The sequence below is a fragment of the Acipenser ruthenus genome, unplaced genomic scaffold (assembly GCF_902713425.1).
Source record: "Acipenser ruthenus unplaced genomic scaffold, fAciRut3.2 maternal haplotype, whole genome shotgun sequence".
NCBI lineage: Eukaryota > Metazoa > Chordata > Actinopteri > Acipenseriformes > Acipenseridae > Acipenser > Acipenser ruthenus.
In genome coordinates this window covers 14,975-32,500 of record NW_026708522.1, presented here as the reverse complement: position 1 = coordinate 32,500, position 17,526 = coordinate 14,975, and the positions used below count along the sequence as shown (strand labels likewise).

At 42.4% G+C, this 17,526-nt stretch overlaps 24 non-coding genes and 10 pseudogenes across 24 annotated transcripts; all 34 read left to right on the top strand.

Moving 5' to 3' along the window:
• Positions 1-23: 23 nt before the first annotated feature.
• Positions 24-142, top strand: LOC131733828 (5S ribosomal RNA). Its single transcript, XR_009326527.1, has one exon. It is a non-coding gene; the product is annotated as a 5S ribosomal RNA (ribosomal RNA).
• Positions 143-242: 100 nt separating this feature from the next.
• On the top strand, positions 243-361 carry LOC131733812 (5S ribosomal RNA). Its single transcript, XR_009326511.1, has one exon. It is a non-coding gene; the product is annotated as a 5S ribosomal RNA (ribosomal RNA).
• A 114-nt stretch (positions 362-475) lies between these two features.
• On the top strand, positions 476-594 carry LOC131733916 (5S ribosomal RNA). The gene has a single exon (XR_009326561.1). It is a non-coding gene; the product is annotated as a 5S ribosomal RNA (ribosomal RNA).
• A 114-nt stretch (positions 595-708) lies between these two features.
• Positions 709-817, top strand: LOC131733865 (5S ribosomal RNA; annotated as a pseudogene).
• A 100-nt stretch (positions 818-917) lies between these two features.
• On the top strand, positions 918-1,036 carry LOC131733836 (5S ribosomal RNA). The gene has a single exon (XR_009326535.1). It is a non-coding gene; the product is annotated as a 5S ribosomal RNA (ribosomal RNA).
• A 114-nt stretch (positions 1,037-1,150) lies between these two features.
• LOC131733915 (5S ribosomal RNA) lies at positions 1,151-1,269 on the top strand. The gene has a single exon (XR_009326560.1). It is a non-coding gene; the product is annotated as a 5S ribosomal RNA (ribosomal RNA).
• A 114-nt stretch (positions 1,270-1,383) lies between these two features.
• LOC131733874 (5S ribosomal RNA) lies at positions 1,384-1,492 on the top strand (annotated as a pseudogene).
• Positions 1,493-1,606: 114 nt separating this feature from the next.
• LOC131733827 (5S ribosomal RNA) lies at positions 1,607-1,725 on the top strand. The gene has a single exon (XR_009326526.1). It is a non-coding gene; the product is annotated as a 5S ribosomal RNA (ribosomal RNA).
• Positions 1,726-1,825: 100 nt separating this feature from the next.
• On the top strand, positions 1,826-1,944 carry LOC131733811 (5S ribosomal RNA). The gene has a single exon (XR_009326510.1). It is a non-coding gene; the product is annotated as a 5S ribosomal RNA (ribosomal RNA).
• Positions 1,945-2,058: 114 nt separating this feature from the next.
• On the top strand, positions 2,059-2,167 carry LOC131733883 (5S ribosomal RNA; annotated as a pseudogene).
• A 100-nt stretch (positions 2,168-2,267) lies between these two features.
• On the top strand, positions 2,268-2,386 carry LOC131733914 (5S ribosomal RNA). The gene has a single exon (XR_009326559.1). It is a non-coding gene; the product is annotated as a 5S ribosomal RNA (ribosomal RNA).
• A 100-nt stretch (positions 2,387-2,486) lies between these two features.
• LOC131733913 (5S ribosomal RNA) lies at positions 2,487-2,605 on the top strand. The gene has a single exon (XR_009326558.1). It is a non-coding gene; the product is annotated as a 5S ribosomal RNA (ribosomal RNA).
• Positions 2,606-2,705: 100 nt separating this feature from the next.
• Positions 2,706-2,824, top strand: LOC131733813 (5S ribosomal RNA). The gene has a single exon (XR_009326512.1). It is a non-coding gene; the product is annotated as a 5S ribosomal RNA (ribosomal RNA).
• A 100-nt stretch (positions 2,825-2,924) lies between these two features.
• LOC131733822 (5S ribosomal RNA) lies at positions 2,925-3,043 on the top strand. Its single transcript, XR_009326521.1, has one exon. It is a non-coding gene; the product is annotated as a 5S ribosomal RNA (ribosomal RNA).
• Positions 3,044-3,144: 101 nt separating this feature from the next.
• On the top strand, positions 3,145-3,263 carry LOC131733912 (5S ribosomal RNA). The gene has a single exon (XR_009326557.1). It is a non-coding gene; the product is annotated as a 5S ribosomal RNA (ribosomal RNA).
• Positions 3,264-3,363: 100 nt separating this feature from the next.
• On the top strand, positions 3,364-3,482 carry LOC131733911 (5S ribosomal RNA). Its single transcript, XR_009326556.1, has one exon. It is a non-coding gene; the product is annotated as a 5S ribosomal RNA (ribosomal RNA).
• A 114-nt stretch (positions 3,483-3,596) lies between these two features.
• On the top strand, positions 3,597-3,715 carry LOC131733910 (5S ribosomal RNA). The gene has a single exon (XR_009326555.1). It is a non-coding gene; the product is annotated as a 5S ribosomal RNA (ribosomal RNA).
• A 100-nt stretch (positions 3,716-3,815) lies between these two features.
• LOC131733909 (5S ribosomal RNA) lies at positions 3,816-3,934 on the top strand. The gene has a single exon (XR_009326554.1). It is a non-coding gene; the product is annotated as a 5S ribosomal RNA (ribosomal RNA).
• Positions 3,935-4,034: 100 nt separating this feature from the next.
• LOC131733907 (5S ribosomal RNA) lies at positions 4,035-4,153 on the top strand. Its single transcript, XR_009326552.1, has one exon. It is a non-coding gene; the product is annotated as a 5S ribosomal RNA (ribosomal RNA).
• A 100-nt stretch (positions 4,154-4,253) lies between these two features.
• Positions 4,254-4,372, top strand: LOC131733903 (5S ribosomal RNA). Its single transcript, XR_009326551.1, has one exon. It is a non-coding gene; the product is annotated as a 5S ribosomal RNA (ribosomal RNA).
• Positions 4,373-4,472: 100 nt separating this feature from the next.
• LOC131733810 (5S ribosomal RNA) lies at positions 4,473-4,591 on the top strand. The gene has a single exon (XR_009326509.1). It is a non-coding gene; the product is annotated as a 5S ribosomal RNA (ribosomal RNA).
• Positions 4,592-4,691: 100 nt separating this feature from the next.
• Positions 4,692-4,810, top strand: LOC131733892 (5S ribosomal RNA). Its single transcript, XR_009326550.1, has one exon. It is a non-coding gene; the product is annotated as a 5S ribosomal RNA (ribosomal RNA).
• Positions 4,811-4,910: 100 nt separating this feature from the next.
• On the top strand, positions 4,911-5,029 carry LOC131733858 (5S ribosomal RNA; annotated as a pseudogene).
• Positions 5,030-5,129: 100 nt separating this feature from the next.
• On the top strand, positions 5,130-5,248 carry LOC131733881 (5S ribosomal RNA). Its single transcript, XR_009326549.1, has one exon. It is a non-coding gene; the product is annotated as a 5S ribosomal RNA (ribosomal RNA).
• A 100-nt stretch (positions 5,249-5,348) lies between these two features.
• Positions 5,349-5,467, top strand: LOC131733856 (5S ribosomal RNA; annotated as a pseudogene).
• A 114-nt stretch (positions 5,468-5,581) lies between these two features.
• On the top strand, positions 5,582-5,700 carry LOC131733870 (5S ribosomal RNA). The gene has a single exon (XR_009326548.1). It is a non-coding gene; the product is annotated as a 5S ribosomal RNA (ribosomal RNA).
• Positions 5,701-5,800: 100 nt separating this feature from the next.
• LOC131733860 (5S ribosomal RNA) lies at positions 5,801-5,929 on the top strand (annotated as a pseudogene).
• Positions 5,930-6,029: 100 nt separating this feature from the next.
• Positions 6,030-6,138, top strand: LOC131733901 (5S ribosomal RNA; annotated as a pseudogene).
• A 100-nt stretch (positions 6,139-6,238) lies between these two features.
• Positions 6,239-6,357, top strand: LOC131733859 (5S ribosomal RNA). Its single transcript, XR_009326547.1, has one exon. It is a non-coding gene; the product is annotated as a 5S ribosomal RNA (ribosomal RNA).
• Positions 6,358-6,457: 100 nt separating this feature from the next.
• LOC131733878 (5S ribosomal RNA) lies at positions 6,458-6,586 on the top strand (annotated as a pseudogene).
• Positions 6,587-6,700: 114 nt separating this feature from the next.
• LOC131733934 (5S ribosomal RNA) lies at positions 6,701-6,819 on the top strand. Its single transcript, XR_009326579.1, has one exon. It is a non-coding gene; the product is annotated as a 5S ribosomal RNA (ribosomal RNA).
• A 100-nt stretch (positions 6,820-6,919) lies between these two features.
• Positions 6,920-7,038, top strand: LOC131733848 (5S ribosomal RNA). The gene has a single exon (XR_009326546.1). It is a non-coding gene; the product is annotated as a 5S ribosomal RNA (ribosomal RNA).
• Positions 7,039-7,151: 113 nt separating this feature from the next.
• LOC131733855 (5S ribosomal RNA) lies at positions 7,152-7,270 on the top strand (annotated as a pseudogene).
• A 100-nt stretch (positions 7,271-7,370) lies between these two features.
• Positions 7,371-7,479, top strand: LOC131733898 (5S ribosomal RNA; annotated as a pseudogene).
• Positions 7,480-17,526: the final 10,047 nt, after the last annotated feature.

The window sequence follows — 17,526 nt, the reverse complement described above, 5'->3', positions numbered from 1 at the left end:
GTCATGAAAGCAGAAATGCAATCGCCTGCGGCCACACCACCTTGAATAAGCCTGATCTCGTCGGATCTCAGAAGCTAAGCAATGTTGGGCTTGGTTAGTATTTGGATGGGAGACCACCTGGGAATATCAAGTGCTGCAGGCATTACATTTTACAATTGAAATGTGTGGAGGACAAAAGGAAATTTTGGAGGAATCACCCCCAGCTCACTAAACATAAAAGTCATGAAAGCAGAAATGCAATCGCCTGCGGCCACACCACCTTGAATAAGCCTGATCTCGTCTGATCTCAGAAGCTAAGCAATGTTGGGTTTGGTTAGTACTTGGATGGGAGACCACCTGGGAATATCAAGTGCTGCAGGCATTACATTTTTGTAATTACATTTTACAATTGAAATGTGTGGAGGACAAAAGGAAATTTTGGAGGAATCACCCCCAGCTCACTAAACATAAAAGTCATGAAAGCAGAAATGCAATCGCCTGCGGCCACACCACCTTGAATAAGCCTGATCTCGTCTGATCTCAGAAGCTAAGCAATGTTGGGCTTGGTTAGTACTTGGATGGGAGACCACCTGGGAATATCAAGTGCTGCAGGCATTACATTTTTGTAATTACATTTTACAATTGAAATGTGTGGAGGACAAAAGGAAATTTTGGAGGAATCACCCCCAGCTCCCTAAACATAAAAGTCATGAAAGCAGCAATTGAATCGCCTGCGGCCACACCACCTTGAATAAGCCTGATCTCAGAAGCTAAGCAATGTTGGGCTTGGTTAGTACTTGGATGGGAGACCACCTGGGAATATCAAGTGCTGCAGGCATTACATTTTACAATTGAAATGTGTGGAGGACAAAAGGAAATTTTGGAGGAATCACCCCCAGCTCCCTAAACATAAATGTCATGAAAGCAGAAATGCAATCGCCTGCGGCCACACCACCTTGAATAAGCCTGATCTCGCCTGATCTCAGAAGCTAAGCAATGTTGGGCTTGGTCAGTACTTGGATGGGAGACCACCTGGGAATATCAAGTGCTGCAGGCATTACATTTTTGTAATTACATTTTACAATTGAAATGTGTGGAGGACAAAAGGAAATTTTGGAGGAATCACCCCCAGCTCCCTAAACATAAAAGTCATGAAAGCAGAAATGCAATCGCCTGCGGCCACACCACCTTGAATAAGCCTGATCTCGTCTGATCTCAGAAGCTAAGCAATGTTGGGCTTGGTTAGTACTTGGATGGGAGACCACCTGGGAATATCAAGTGCTGCAGGCATTACATTTTTGTAATTACATTTTACAATTGAAATGTGTGGAGGACAAAAGGAAATTTTGGAGGAATCACCCCCAGCTCACTAAACATAAAAGTCATGAAAGCAGAAATGCAATCGCCTGCAGCCACACCACCTTGAATAAGCCTGATCTCAGAAGCTAAGCAATGTTGGGCTTGGTTAGTACTTGGATGGGAGACCACCTGGGAATATCAAGTGCTGCAGGCATTACATTTTTGTAATTACATTTTACAATTGAAATGTGTGGAGGACAAAAGGAAATTTTGGAGGAATCACCCCCAGCTCACTAAACATAAAAGTCATGAAAGCAGAAATGCAATCGCCTGCGGCCACACCACCTTGAATAAGCCTGATCTCGTCGGATCTCAGAAGCTAAGCAATGTTGGGCTTGGTTAGTATTTGGATGGGAGACCACCTGGGAATATCAAGTGCTGCAGGCATTACATTTTACAATTGAAATGTGTGGAGGACAAAAGGAAATTTTGGAGGAATCACCCCCAGCTCACTAAACATAAAAGTCATGAAAGCAGAAACGCAATCGCCTGCGGCCACACCACCTTGAATAAGCCTGATCTCGTCTGATCTCAGAAGCTAAGCAATGTTGGGTTTGGTTAGTACTTGGATGGGAGACCACCTGGGAATATCAAGTGCTGCAGGCATTACATTTTTGTAATTACATTTTACAATTGAAATGTGTGGAGGACAAAAGGATATTTTAGAGGAATCACCCCCAGCTCACTAAACATGAAAGTCATGAAAGCAGAAATGCAATCGCCTGCGGCCACACCACCTTGAATAAGCCTGATCTCAGAAGCTAAACAATGTTGGGCTTGGTTAGTACTTGGATGGGAGACCACCTGGGAATATCAAGTGCTGCAGGCATTACATTTTACAATTGAAATGTGTGGAGGACAAAAGGAAATTTTGGAGGAATCACCCCCAGCTCACTAAACATAAAAGTCATGAAAGCAGAAATGCAATCGCCTGCGGCCACACCACCTTGAATAAGCCTGATCTCGTCTGATCTCAGAAGCTAAGCAATGTTGGGCTTGGTTAGTACTTGGATGGGAGACCACCTGGGAATATCAAGTGCTGCAGGCATTACATTTTACAATTGAAATGTGTGGAGGACAAAAGGAAATTTTGGAGGAATCACCCCCAGCTCACTAAACATAAAAGTCATGAAAGCAGAAATGCAATCGCCTGCGGCCACACCACCTTGAATAAGCCTGATCTCGTCTGATCTCAGAAGCTAAGCAATGTTGGGCTTGGTTAGTACTTGGATGGGAGACCACCTGGGAATATCAAGTGCTGCAGGCATTACATTTTACAATTGAAATGTGTGGAGGACAAAAGGAAATTTTGGAGGAATCACCCCCAGCTCACTAAACATAAAAGTCATGAAAGCAGAAATGCAATCGCCTGCGGCCACACCACCTTGAATAAGCCTGATCGCGTCTGATCTCAGAAGCTAAGCAATGTTGGGCTTGGTTAGTACTTGGATGGGAGACCACCTGGGAATATCAAGTGTTGCAGGCTTTACATTTAACAATTGAAATGTGTGGAGGACAAAAGGAAATTTTGGAGGAATCACCCCCAGCTCACTAAACATAAAAGTCATGAAAGCAGAAATGCAATCGCCTGCGGCCACACCACCTTGAATAAGCCTGATCTCGTCTGATCTCAGAAGCTAAGCAATGTTGGGCTTGGTTAGTACTTGGATAGGAGACCACCTGGGAATATCAAGTGCTGCAGGCATTACATTTTACAATTGAAATGTGTGGAGGACAAAAGGAAATTTTTTGAGGAATCACCCCCAGCTCACTAAACATAAAAGTCATGAAAGCAGCAATGCAATCGCCTGCGGCCACACCACCTTGAATAAGCCTGATCTCGTCTGATCTCAGAAGCTAAGCAATGTTGGGCTTGGTTAGTACTTGGATGGGAGACCACCTGGGAATATCAAGTGCTGCAGGCATTACATTTTACAATTGAAATGTGTGGAGGACAAAAGGAAATTTTGGAGGAATCACCCCCAGCTCACTAAACATAAAAGTCATGAAAGCAGAAATGCAATCGCCTGCGGCCACACCACCTTGAATAAGCCTGATCTCGTCTGATCTCAGAAGCTAAGCAATGTTGGGCTTGGTTAGTACTTGGATGGGAGACCACCTGGGAATATCAAGTGCTGCAGGCATTACATTTTTGTAATTACATTTTACAATTGAAATGTGTGGACGACAAAAGGAAATTTTGGAGGAATCACCCCCAGCTCACTAAACATAAAAGTCATGAAAGCAGAAATGCAATCGCCTGCGGCCACACCACCTTGAATAAGCCTGATCTCGTCTGATCTCAGAAGCTAAGCAATGTTGGGCTTGGTTAGTACTTGGATGGGAGACCACCTGGGAATATCAAGTGCTGCAGGCATTACATTTTACAATTGAAATGTCTGGAGGACAAAAGGAAATTTTGGAGGAATCACCCCCAGCTCACTAAACATAAAAGTTATGAAAGCAGAAATGCAATCGCCTGCGGCCACACCACCTTGAATAAGCCTGATCTCGTCTGATCTCAGAAGCTAAGCAATGTTGGGCTTGGTTAGTACTTGGATGGGAGACCACCTGGGAATATCAAGTGCTGCAGGCATTACATTTTACAATTGAAATGTGTGGAGGACAAAAGGAAATTTTGGAATAATCACCCCCAGCTCACTAAACATAAAAGTCATGAAAGCAGCAATGCAATCGCCTGCGGCCACACCACCTTGAATAAGCCTGATCTCGTCTGATCTCAGAAGCTAAGCAATGTTGGGCTTGGTTAGTACTTGGATGGGAGACCACCTGGGAATATCAAGTGCTGCAGGCATTACATTTTACAATTGAAATGTGTGGAGGACAAAAGGAAATTTTGGAGGAATCACCCCCAGCTCACTAAACATAAAAGTCATGAAAGCAGAAATGCAATCGCCTGCGGCCACACCACCTTGAATAAGCCTGATCTCGTCTGATCTCAGAAGCTAAGCAATGTTGGGCTTGGTTAGTACTTGGATGGGAGACCACCTGGGAATATCAAGTGCTGCAGGCATTACATTTTACAATTGAAATGTGTGGAGGACAAAAGGAAATTTTGGAGGAATCACCCCCAGCTCACTAAACATAAAAGTCATGAAAGCAGAAATGCAATCGCCTGTGGCCACACCACCTTGAATAAGCCTGATCTCGTCTGATCTCAGAAGCTAAGCAATGATGGGCTTGGTTAGTACTTGGATGGGAGACCACCTGGGAATATCAAGTGCTGCAGGCATTACATTTTACAATTGAAATGTGTGGAGGACAAAAGGAAATTTTGGAGGACTCACCCCCAGCTCACTAAACATAAAAGTCATGAAAGCAGAAATGCAATCGCCTGCGGCCACACCACCTTGAATAAGCCTGATCTCGTCTGATCTCAGAAGCTAAGCAATGTTGGGCTTGGTTAGTACTTGGATGGGAGACCACCTGGGAATATCAAGTGCTGCAGGCATTACATTTTACAATTGAAATGTGTGGAGGACAAAAGGAAATTTTGGAGGAATCACCCCCAGCTCACTAAACATAAAAGTCATGAAAGCAGAAATGCACTCGCCTGCGGCCACACCACCTTGAATAAGCCTGATCTCGTCTCTTCTCAGAAGCTAAGCAATGTTGGGCTTGGTTAGTACTTGGATGGGAGACCACCTGGGAATATCAAGTGCTGCAGGCATTACATTTTACAATTGAAATGTGTGGAGGAGGAGAGGAAATTTTGGAGGAATCACCCCCAGCTCACTAAACATAAAAGTCATGAAAGCAGAAATGCAATCGCCTGCGGCCACACCACCTTGAATAAGCCTGATCTCGTCTGATCTCAGAAGCTAAGCAATGTTGGGCTTGGTTAGTACTTGGATGGGAGACCACCTGGGAATATCAAGTGCTGCAGGCATTACATTTTACAATTGAAATGTGTGGAGGACAAAAGGAAATTTTGGAGGAATCACCCGCAGCTCACCGAACATAAAAGTCATGAAAGCATAACTGCAATCGTCTGCGGCCACACCACCTTGAATAAGCCTGATCTCGTCTGATCTCAGAAGCTAAGCAATGTTGGGCTTGGTTAGTACTTGGATGGGAGACCACCTGGGAATCTCAAGTGCTTCCGGCATTACATTTTTGTAATTAGATTTTACAATTGAAATGTGTGGAGGCCAAAAGGAAATTTTGGAGGAATCACCCCCAGCTCACTAAACATAAAAGTCATGAAAGCAGAAATGCAATCGCCTGCGGCCACACCACCTTGAATAAGCCTGATCTCGTCTGATCTCAGAAGCTAAGCAATGTTGGGCTTGGTTAGTACTTGGATGGGAGACCACCTGGGAATATCAAGTGCTGCAGGCATTACATTTTACAATTGAAATGTGTGGAGGACAAAAGGAAATTTTGGCGGAATCACCCCCAGCTCACTAAACATAAAAGTCATGAAAGCAGAAATGCAATCGCCTGCGGCCACACCACCTTGAATAAGCCTGATCTCGTCTGATCTCGTCTGATCTCAGAAGCTAAGCAATGTTGGGCTTGGTTAGTACTTGGATGGGAGATCACCTGGGAATATCAAGTGCTGCAGGCATTACATTTTACAATTGAAATGTGTGGACGACAAAAGGAAATTTTGGAGGAATCACCCCCAGCTCACTAAACATAAAAGTCATGAAAGCAGAAATGCAATCGCCTGCGGCCACACCACCTTGAATAAGCCTGATCTCAGAAGCTAAGCAATGTTGGGCTTGGTTAGTACTTGGATGGGAGACCACCTGGGAATATCAAAGGCTGCAGGCATTACATTTTACAATTGAAATGTGTGGAGGACAAAAGGAAATTTTGGAGGAATCACCCCCAGCTCACTAAACATAAAAGTCATGAAAGCAGAAATGCAATCGCCTGCGGCCACACCACCTTGAATAAGCCTGATCTCGTCTGATCTCAGAAGCTAAGCAATGTTGGGCTTGGTTAGTACTTGGATGGGAGACCACCTGGGAATATCAAGTGCTGCAGGCATTACATTTTACAATTGAAATGTGTGGAGGACAAAAGGAAATTTTGGAGGAATCACCCCCAGCTCACTAAACATAAAAGTCATGAAAGCAGCAATGCAATCGCCTGCGGCCACACCACCTTGAATAAGCCTGATCTCGTCTGATCTCGTCTGATCTCAGAAGCTAAGCAATGTTGGGCTTGGTTAGTACTTGGATGGGAGACCACCTGCGAATATCAAGTGCTTCAGGCATTACATTTTTGTAATTACATTTTACAATTGAAATGTGTGGAGGACAAAAGGAAATTTTGCAGGAATCACCCCCAGCTCACTAAACATAAAAGTCATGAAAGCAGAAATGCAATCGCCTGCAGCCACACCACCTTGAATAAGCCTGATCTCGTCTGATCTCAGAAGCTAAGCAATGTTGGGCTTGGTTAGTACTTGGATGGGAGACCACCTGGGAATATCAAGTGCTGCAGGCATTACATTTTACAATTGAAATGTGTGGAGGACAAAAGGCAATTTTGGAGGAATCACCCCCAGTTCACTAAACATAAAAGTCATGAAAGCAGAAATGCAATCGCCTGCGGCCACACCACCTTGAATAAGCCTGATCTCGTCTGATCTCAGAAGCTAAGCAATGTTGGGCTTGGTTAGTACTTGGATGGGAGACCACCTGGGAATATCAAGTGCTGCAGGCATTACATTTTTGTAATTACATTTTACAATTGAAATGTGTGGAGGACAAAAGAAATTTTGGAGGAATCACCCCCAGCTCACTAAACATAAAAGTCATGAAAGCAGAAATGCAGCCGCCTGCGGCCAAGCCACCTTGAATAAGCCTGATCTCGTCTGATTTCAAAAGCTAAGCAATGTTGGGCTTGGTTAGTACTTGGATGGGAGACCCCCTGGGAATATCAAGTGCTGCAGGCATTACATTTTACAACTGAAATGTGTGGAGGACAAAAGGAAATTTTGGTCCAATCACCCCCAGCTCACTAAACATAAAAGTCATGAAAGCAGAAATGCAATCGCCTGCGGCCACACCACCTTGAATAAGTCTGATCTCAGAAGCTAAGCAATGTTGGGCTTGGTTAGTACTTGGATGGGAGACCACCTGGGAATATCAAGTGCTGCAGGGATTACATTTTTGTAATTACATTTTACAATTGAAATGTGTGGAGGACAAAAGGAAATTTTGGAGGAATCACCCCCAGCTCACTAAACATAAAAGTCATGAAAGCAGAAATGCAATCGCCTGCGGCCCACACCACCTTGAATAAGCCTGATCTCGTCTGATCTCAGAAGCTAAGTGTAACCCTGTTACAATTCTTATGTACAGAAGGCAATGGGATTAGGAAATGAGTGTTAACAGGAAGTCCTGCCTTGATTGACGGTAGACACCCTGAGAAGGAGATGAGAGCGTCCATTTTGTAAAAGTCGCATGGGGAACTCGAGATTCTTGAATGCTGGACCAACTAAAGTTTATCTCACTCTAAAAAGCTTTTGAAGAAGTCTTTAGACCAGAGACCGATGACGATTTTCTTTTAAAGAGAAAAAAACCCTGTTGAATTCTCATGCAAAGGAGTGGGGAGCCTAACTTATTGAAGATACACTGAAGATTTCTACCCTGGATTTTTTTTTTTTTCCCTTTTTCTGGAATTTCTTTTGGATTTCAAAGGACTGTTTTCATTCTTCTCGAAGTTCTACAGAGTGGTAGGAATATCGACTCACACTACATACACACCAACAAGGACATTGGTTTTAATTAGAACTTCTTATTTCAAACTAACTGTATTATTTTAGACAAGAGGTACTGAATTTATGTTTATATGGTACACCTTTCTGTCTTAATAAATGTATGCTAGCTGTTAAAAAAGCACACTGAACATTCTTTTGTTAATTTCTCGTTATACTAACCGCTCATACGAATCTAGAATTATAAGTAGCCAAAGGTGGGTTACATAAATTTTGGCGAGCCAGCCAGGAGAGGGTTACTAGAATAATTTGAAGTGTGAATAATTGACAATTGTCAGAAAACATATATGCTCAGTGTGTTTTGCTTAAGCAGCCGACTGACTTTAATAATTTTGCTACTCATATTACATGTGTTACCCTTCTGAAGTGATCCCTTCACTGATCTTGATCCTGAGTTTAGTGGACAGGTCATTGTTGAATATGAGCATGGGCTTGCAATCCAAGCTCTTGACCCTGATCTACCATGCCTCAGGACAAGTTCTATTGATCCATGCATCACTTACCACCTGAGGACCTTGACGAGTGTTTACACCAGTAAAATTGGTGACAATACAACATGATCTTACCTCTGTGAATTACAGGGAATAGCAAAATTGAGTGGTTTAAATTTTGAAGATGTCCTACAAAAAGAACTAGCGAGGATGCAAGGTTCCATAGGAGCATCAACTGACAGCAGTGAAGAAGCTGCAGTGCATAGCCCATCATCAAAACCTGATGATCTGTTATTGGCAGTGCCACCCAGTGTTAGCCCCCGTGCTGGGCTAACAGCAGTGCCCATCCTAAGGGACCCCCTTATTGATGTAACCCACACTCCATTAAAGCTTGGGGATGTCGCTAATAGACCCATTTTATTGAATTCTGATCAAATGAACCCTCCTGAAGTCTAAAGATTAGTAGTGGAGCATATTGTAAAGAGTGGGGAAGTTGCATCTCAATTCCACGCACCTACTAAGCTTAGAACCTTCTCGGGTAAATGCCCATGGCCAAACCATGAAGTTGACTATGATACTTGGCGCAACAGTGTTGTGCTGCTATTGAAAAACCCTACTGTTTCAGATGTGCATCGAGCCAGAAGGATTTTAGAGAGTCATCTACCTCCAGCAATTGAAATTGTTAAGCCCTTAGGAGCAGAAGCAACTCCAAGAGCCTATTTAGATCTTTTGGATTCTGCTTTTGGTACTGTTGAGGATGGAGATGAGCTCTTTGCTAAGTTTCTAAATACACACCAAAATGTTGGGGAGAAACCCTCTGATTACTTACACAGACTGCAAACGATATTGAATGCCGCAGTGAAAAGAGGTGGCATTGTTCCAGGCGAATCTAACCGACAGTTGCTAAAACAGTTTTGCAGAGGGTGCTGGGACAATTCGTTTATTGTTAACCTTCAACTGGAGCAGAAAAAAATGCACCACCTTTGTTTTCAGAGCTTTTGTTTCTGCTACGCACTGAGGAGGATAGACAAGCTGCAAAAGTTAGCAGAATGAAGCAACACCTTGGACTTTCTAGAACAAAAACAATATCTAACCCCCAGTCTGTATATGCTTCCTATTTAAATGAACATGACATTACTGATCATGGTCCCGAGGTCTTTCCTAGTGGGACTGAAGAACTAAAGAAACAAATTGCTGACCTTCAGAAACAGCTAACAAGTTTGAAAGCTGCAAATGACGAGAGTTGCCAGAAAGCTTCTCACAAGGTGTCCCAACCCAAGGTGAACAAGCACCAAGAAATGGTGGCTGCAGGAAGCCATGAGCAAAGTGCAGTAGCAGATGGGAAACCCAGACCATGGTACTGTTTTAAGTGTGGGAAAGATGGACACATTGCGAGGTCTTGTAGCGATGTACCTAATGCATTGCTTGTTGAAATGAAAAAGAAGGAATTGAGAGAGAAGCAGCGTTCTTGGGAAGCCCAGCACAGCTTCTCTAACTCTCCACATTTAAACTAGGATCAGTTTCTGTTGAGGGACAAACAGGAACTTGTCAACCATCACTTCACCACCAAGGAAAAAAACACAGATCGACGATACATTCGCATCTTGCACAGCAAGAAGTCAAACTGCCTAAAGGGTTGGTTGGTCCAAAATGTACAGCTAGTATCCGTGTAGCTGGTGTAGCTTGTAATTGCCTTCTAGATACGGGGTCACAGGTCAGCACTCTATCATTGTCGTTTTATCAGAAGAATTTGCCAAACCATACAATTTGGCCTTTGAACAATCTTCTAGAAGTTGAGGGTGCAAATGGTCAGTCTGTCCCATATTTGGGATATGTTGAAGTAAACATGACATTTCCTATGGCGATTACAGGGATCGAAACCAAAATTCTAACTCTAGCCTTAGTAGTTCCTGACCTTCGCTCAAATAGCCAACTGCCTATATTGATTGGAACGAACACCCTTGATGTACTATATGAGCAGTGCTGTGAAAGAACTATTAAAAATAGCTCAGCTCTCTATGGCTATAAGGGGATCCTGAAAGCTCTTAAGTTGAGAAGAAACCAGAACAGCAGTGGCAGACTTGGATGGGTGAAGTGGCGAAGCAACAAACAGAAGGTCATTCCCGCAGGTCAGAAAGTTCTCTTAGAAGGCTTTGCGTGTGTGAACCGCATAAACACTGAAAAGTGGGCATTATTAGAACAGCCACACTTGTCTTCTTTACCAGGTGGGCTTTTCCTGAGTAGCTGTCTTCTCTCTCTACCAACACACCCTCCATATAAGTTACCTGTTTTTTTAAAAAATGAGACCGACCATGATATGATTCTCCCTGCCAGTTGCATCATTGCTGACTTAAATATACCGCACTGTGTGATCAATGGCACTTTTGATAAAGGAAATCAGTGTAACAAGACTGATGGTTCACTAGCAACCACTTACAGTGCATCTGCTAGTCAAAAGAAAACAACTGAGAAGATTGAACTTACTTTTGATTTTGGTGACTCTCCACTACCTGAAGATTGGAAAACCAGAATTTCACTGAAATTGGGTGAGATGTCTGATGTTTTTGCATGTCATGATATGGATTTTGGACACACCTCTAAAGTGAAACATCACATTAAATTTAAAGATGAGACTCCTTTTAAACAGAGACCACGTCCAATCCACCCACAAGATCTTGAGGCTGTCCGGAAACATCTTCAGGAGCTGCTAGATGCAGATGTAATACGAGAATCTGAATCTCCATTCGCATCACCAATTGTGGTTGTTCGAAAGAAGAACGGAGATGTCAGGTTGTGCATTGATTATAGGAAACTGAATCTACAGACTATAAAAGATGCCTATGCACTACCAAACTTAGAAGAAACTTTCTCTGCTCTAACTGGATCTAAATGGTTTTCCGTTATGGATCTGAAATCAGGATATTACCAGATTGAGTTGGAAGAGTATGACAAGCCAAAATCTGCCTTTGTATGTCCCCTTGGATTCTGGGAATTTAATCGCATGCCTCAAGGAATAACGAACGCTCCTAGTACATTCCAATGTTTAATGGAGAAGTGTATGGGGGACATGAATTTGAAGGAGGTGTTGGTTTTCTTAGATGACCTCATTGTTTTCTCCGAGACACTGGAGGAACATGAAAATAGACTTCTACGTGTCCTACATCGTCTCAAGGAATATGGGTTGAAACTATCACCTGAGAAATGCAAGTTTTTCCAGACATCTGTACGTTATTTAGGACACATAGTGACCCAGAATGGAGTTGAAACGGATCCAGAGAAGGTGTGTGCTTTAAAAACCTGGCCACGGCCCAATAACTTGAAGGAATTAAGATCCTTCCTTGGATTCTCTGGTTATTATCGAAGGTTTGTCAATGATTATTCTAAGATAGTTAAACCTTTGAATGAGCTGACTTCTGGATACCCTCCCATCAGAAAAGGGAGTAAGAGGACAAAGCCAGGTTGTAAATACTTCAATCCCAAAGAGCTGTTTGCTGATCGCTGGACACCTGCTTGTCAACAAGTGTTTGATTCCATCATTGAAAAACTTACCTCTTCTGCTGTCCTTGGGTTTGCTGATCCAAGACTACCCTACATCCTCCATACAGATGCAAGCACAAGTGGGTTGGGAGATGCACTTTACCAGGAGCAAGAGGGACAGATGCGTGTCATTGCCTTTGCTAGTAGGGGATTGTCACGAAGCCCAGTATCCAGCCCATAAATTGGAATTCCTTGCCCTGAAATGGGCGGTAACAGAGAAATTTCATGATTACCTGTATGGTGCGCCTTTCTCTGTTATAACTGACAATAACCCGTTAACGTATATATTAACTTCTGCAAAGTTGGATGCAACCAGTTACCGATGGTTGGCTGCTCTTTCTACTTTTTCATTCGACATTAAGTATAGGACAGGAAAACAAAACATGGATGCAGATGGACTCTCAAGACGACCCCACAGGACCTTGGAGGATGACATTGATTCACAAGAACATAAGAAGAACATAAGAACATAAGAAAGTTTACAAACGAGAGGAGGCCATTCAGCCCATCTTGCTCGTTTGGTTGTTAGTAGCTTATTGATCCCAGAATCTCATCAAGCAGCTTCTTGAAGGATCCCAGGGTGTCAGCTTCAACAACATTACTGGGGAGTTGGTTCCAGACCCTCACAATTCTCTGTGTAAAAAAGTGCCTCCTATTTTCTGTTCTGAATGCCCCTTTATCTAATCTCCATTTATGACCCCTGGTCCTTTTTTCTTTTTTCAAGTCAAAGAAGTCCCCCGGGTTGACATTGTCTATACCTTTTAGGATTTTGAATGTTTGAATCAGATCGCCGCGTAGTCTTCTTTGTTCAAGACTGAATAGATTCAATTCTTTTAGCCTGTCTGCATACGACATGCCTTTTAAACCCGGGATAATTCTGGTTGCTCTTCTTTGCACTCTTTCTGGAGCAGCAATATCCTTTTTGTAACGAGGTGACCAGAACTGAACACAATATTCTAGGTGAGGTCTTACTACTGCATTGTAGAGTTTTAACATTACTTCCCTTGATTTAAATTCAACACTTCTCACAATATATCCAAGCATCTTGTTAGCCTTTTTTATAGCTTCCCCACATTGTCTAGATGAAGACATTTCTGAGTCAACATAAACTCCTAGGTCTTTTTCATAGTTCCCTTCTTCAATTTCACTATCTCCCATATGATATTTATAATGAACATTTTTATTGCCCGCATGCAATACCTTACACTTTTCTCTATTAAATTTCATTTGCCATGTGTCTGCCTAATTTTGAATGCGGTCTAGATCATTTTGAATGACCTTTGCTGCTTCAACAGTGTCTGCCACTCCTCCTATTTTTGTGTCGTCTGCAAATTTAACGAGTTTGCTTACTATATCAGAGTCTAAATCATTAATGTAGATTAGGAATAGCAGAGGACCTAATACTGATCCCTGTGGTACACCACTGGTTACCTCACTCCATTTCGAGGTTTCTCCTCTAATCAGTACTTTCTGTTTTCTACACGTTAACCACTCCCTAATCCATGTGCATGCATTTCCTTGAATCCCTACTGCGTTCAGTTTGAGAATTAATCTTTTATGCGGGACTTTGTCAAAAGCTTTCTGGAAATCTAAATAGACCATGTCGTATGCTTTGCAGTTGTCCATTTTCAATGTTGCATCCTCAAAAAAGTCAAGTAGGTTAGTTAGACATGATCTCCCTTTCCTAAAACCATGCTGGCTGTCTCCCAGGATATTGTTACCATATAGGTAATTTTCCATTTTGGATCTTATTATAGTTTCCATAAGTTTACATATAATAGAAGTCAGGCTTATTGGTCTGTAGTTACCTGGTTCAGTTTTGTCTCCCTTTTTGTGGATCGGTATTACGTTTGCTATTTTCCAGTCTGTCGGTACAACCCCTGTGTCAAGAGACTGTTGCATGATCTTGGTTAGCGGTTTGCAAATAACTTCTTTCATTTCTTTGAGTACTATTGGGAGGATCTCATCCGGCCCAGGGGATTTGTTTATTTTAAGAGCTCCTAGTCCCTTTAACACTTCTGCCTCTGTTATGCTAAAGTTATTTAAAACTGGATAGGTCGACATGTGGGGCATGTTGTCCGTGTCCTCCTTTGTAAAAACCTGTGAAAAGTAATCATTTAATATATTTGCTATTTTTTTTTCTTGATCTATGATTTTGCCATTTGTGTCTCTTAGACATTTAACCTCCTCTTTGAATGTTCTCTTGCTGTTATAATATTGGAAAAACATTTTGGAATTGGTTTTAGCCCCCTTAGCAATATTGATTTCTTTCTCTCTCTTGGCCTTTCTAACTTCCTTTTTGACTTGTGTTTGCAGTTCCAAGTACTCTTTCTGTGTGCTTTGTTTTTGGTCCCTTTTAAACGCTCTGTAAAGTGCCTTTTTCGCTGAATATTTTTTTTAATTGATCTATTAAACCATTTTGGCCATTTTGTTTTAGATTTAGATTTGTCTACTTTTGGGATGTAATTGTTTTGTGCCTCTAGTACTACATTTTTAAAAGACAGCCACCCTTTTTCTGTGGATGTTTTCTCTATTTTACTCCAATCTACTTCTGTTAGTCTCTGTTTCATACCTTCATAGTTTGCTTTTCTAAAATTGTAAACCTTAGCTTTAGTCATTACTTTTGGGGTTTTAAAAAATATTTCAAATGAGACCATGTTGTGGTCTGAGTTTGCCAATGGCTCTCTGACCTCTGTTTTAGTTATTCTCTCTTCATTATTTGAAAAGACTAAATCAAGGCATGCCTCCCCTCTAGTCGGTGCCTTGACAAATTGCGTTAGGAAGCAGTCATTTGTCATTTCCACCATTTCAATTTCGTCCATCGTGCCCCCCATTGGGTTTTCCCATTTTATATGGGGGAAGTTGAAATCCCCCATTAGTATGGCTTCTCCTTTTCTACACGCATTTCTAATGTCATTGTACAACAGATTATTTTGCTCAGCGTCTGAATTTGGCGGTCTATAGCATGCTCCTATTATTATGCCCTTTGAATTTGTGTCCATTATTCTGACCCATATTGATTCTGCATTGTTTTCTTTGTCCTGATTTAACACCTGGGCTTCAAGGCTATTTCTTATGTATAGCGCTACCCCTCCGCCTCTTCTGTCCTGCCTGTCTTTCCTATACAGTGTGTACCCACTAATATTATATTCGTCTCCATCACTCTCAGACAACTAAGTTTCTGTAACACCTATCACATCATAGTTACTTGTTAGTGCAGTAGCTTCAAGTTCTAACATTTTGTTTCTGAGACTTCTAGCATTAAGATAAATACATTTAATAGTGGTCTTACCTGAGTTGTTGCCCTTGTTTTGATGTGGTCTCCCTTCTGTTTTTTTGTTTTCTCCCCCCTTCCTTTCTAGTTTAAATGCTTCTGTACCACCTGAAGGATCCTTTCTCAGAGTAGATTGGTTCCCTTTCTGTTTAAGTGCAGTCCGTCCCACCTGTATAGATAGTCCTTGTTGTAGAAAGTGCTCCAATGTTCAAGAAAGGTGAAGCCTTCCTGTGTACACCATGATTTCAGCCATGCATTATGATTTTGTATTTCCAGCTGTCCATATGGTCCTTTGCAAGGCGCCGGCAGTATCCCAGAAAATACCACAGTTTTGGTCTTGTCTTTTAATTTCCTTCCTAGCTCTCTGAATTTGTTTTGCAGGGATCTTGGCCTGTCTCTTCCAATGTTGTTTGTACCACTGTGGACGACTACTACCGGGTCATCTCCTGTTCGTTCTAGGAGCCTGTCCACGTTCTCAGTGATGTGCTTGACAGAGGCTCCTGGAAGGCAGCACACTGTTGTAGTAAGGGGGTCCAAACTGCGAACTGAACTTGCTGTGTTTCTCAGTATGGAGTCCCCAACAATCATGACCTCCCTTCTTTTTGCTGGCTGGTCAGCACTGTTCATAGGGTCCTGGGTGTTGTTTCTTTCATTCTCTTGATGTTGGTTTTGGTCATCTAAGTGTTGAAGTGGCTCAAATGTGTTGGATGTCTGGATTTCTGGTGGATGTGTTTGATGAAGTTTCTTTTTTTCCCTGCTTCTGCCTATCTGAACCAAGCTGTTTCGACTCTCTTCCATCTCCCTGGTGGCTTTCAGTCTGCTCGGGGTGCAGACTTCCATGAATTGTGGGTGTGTCAGCTCCTCAAGCTCCTGTTGCTGTCTCATTTCCTCCATCTCCTTTTCTAGCAGGCTTAATCGCTGAAGCAAGTCCTGGATGGTGCGGCACTTTACACAAACTTGGTTGAGCTCTGTTGGGTTTTCTCGGATTTCCCACATCATGCAGTTGTCACAGATTACTGGCTTGAAGATCATTTTTTTGTTTAGTGTAGCTTCTGCAGCTGTCAACCTGCTTTCAAACTGCTCCTAACTGCGCTGTACTTGTCCACGACTGTACTTCTCCCACGATGTCGCTTCCACACGCTGTCGCTTGGAAGACTGCCTGCCTTTTGTTTGTTTGTGTCTGTGCTGCGTGCTCTGCTCCTCCCCCGTGTCCCAGAATGCCGCGGGATTTGAATCAGCTGCTCCAAGTTTCAGCTTATCAGAAAAATACACGCAGCTGCAAGGCTTTAAACTGCAATGCTTTTTCTGAATTCTGCTGAATTCTGTCACAAGAAGTGACAGAATTCAGCAGTTTACATCCCATCATTTGAGTCCACCAGAGAATGTGAAACTCTTTACGCAAGATGCAATTAGAGCAGTGTGTGATAGACATACCCTTCAGAGAAATGGGGATACAGAAGAAAAGTTTAAACTTATCTTAGTTGAATCCCTTGCTCTTGAACCAGAAGCAGTCCCTGATTGTTTTGATCAAGATGGAGTTAGTGATGGACAGATAACTCTACCAAGGATGTCAAATGTAGATTTGGTTCAGCAACAAAAAGAGGACCCAGTTATTGGAAGAGTTATCGCCTTAATTGAGTCTGGGAATACATTTCCCATAACCTTAAAGTATGAGTCCCCTGATTTGCAATTAATTTTGAGACAACGGAATCGTCTGGAATTGAAACATGGCATATTGTATAGAAGACGTCTGGATGGAAAAGAAGTTTCCTATCAACTTGTTCTACCTGAAAAGTTGAGATCAAGGGTGTTGGAGAGCTTACATGATGAAATGGGACATATGGGTATTGAACAAACTCTTGACCTCGTTAGATCAAGGTTCTATTGGCCGAGGATGGCTGCAGCTGTGGAACAAAAGGTGAAAACTTGTGGTCGATGTGTGAGGAGAAAAGCTCATCCTGAAAAAGCTGCACCTCTGGTGAACATTCGTACCACCAGACCGCTAGAATTAGTTTGTATGGACTTTTTGTCATTGGAGCCTGACAATCGTGACACTAGAAATATCTTGGTCATAACTGACAATTTTAGAAAGTATGCTGTTGCCATCCCCACCAGAGATCAAAAGGCAGCAACTGTAGCTAGGAGTCTTTGGGACCATTTCGTTGTTCACTATGGTTTTCCTGAACGTC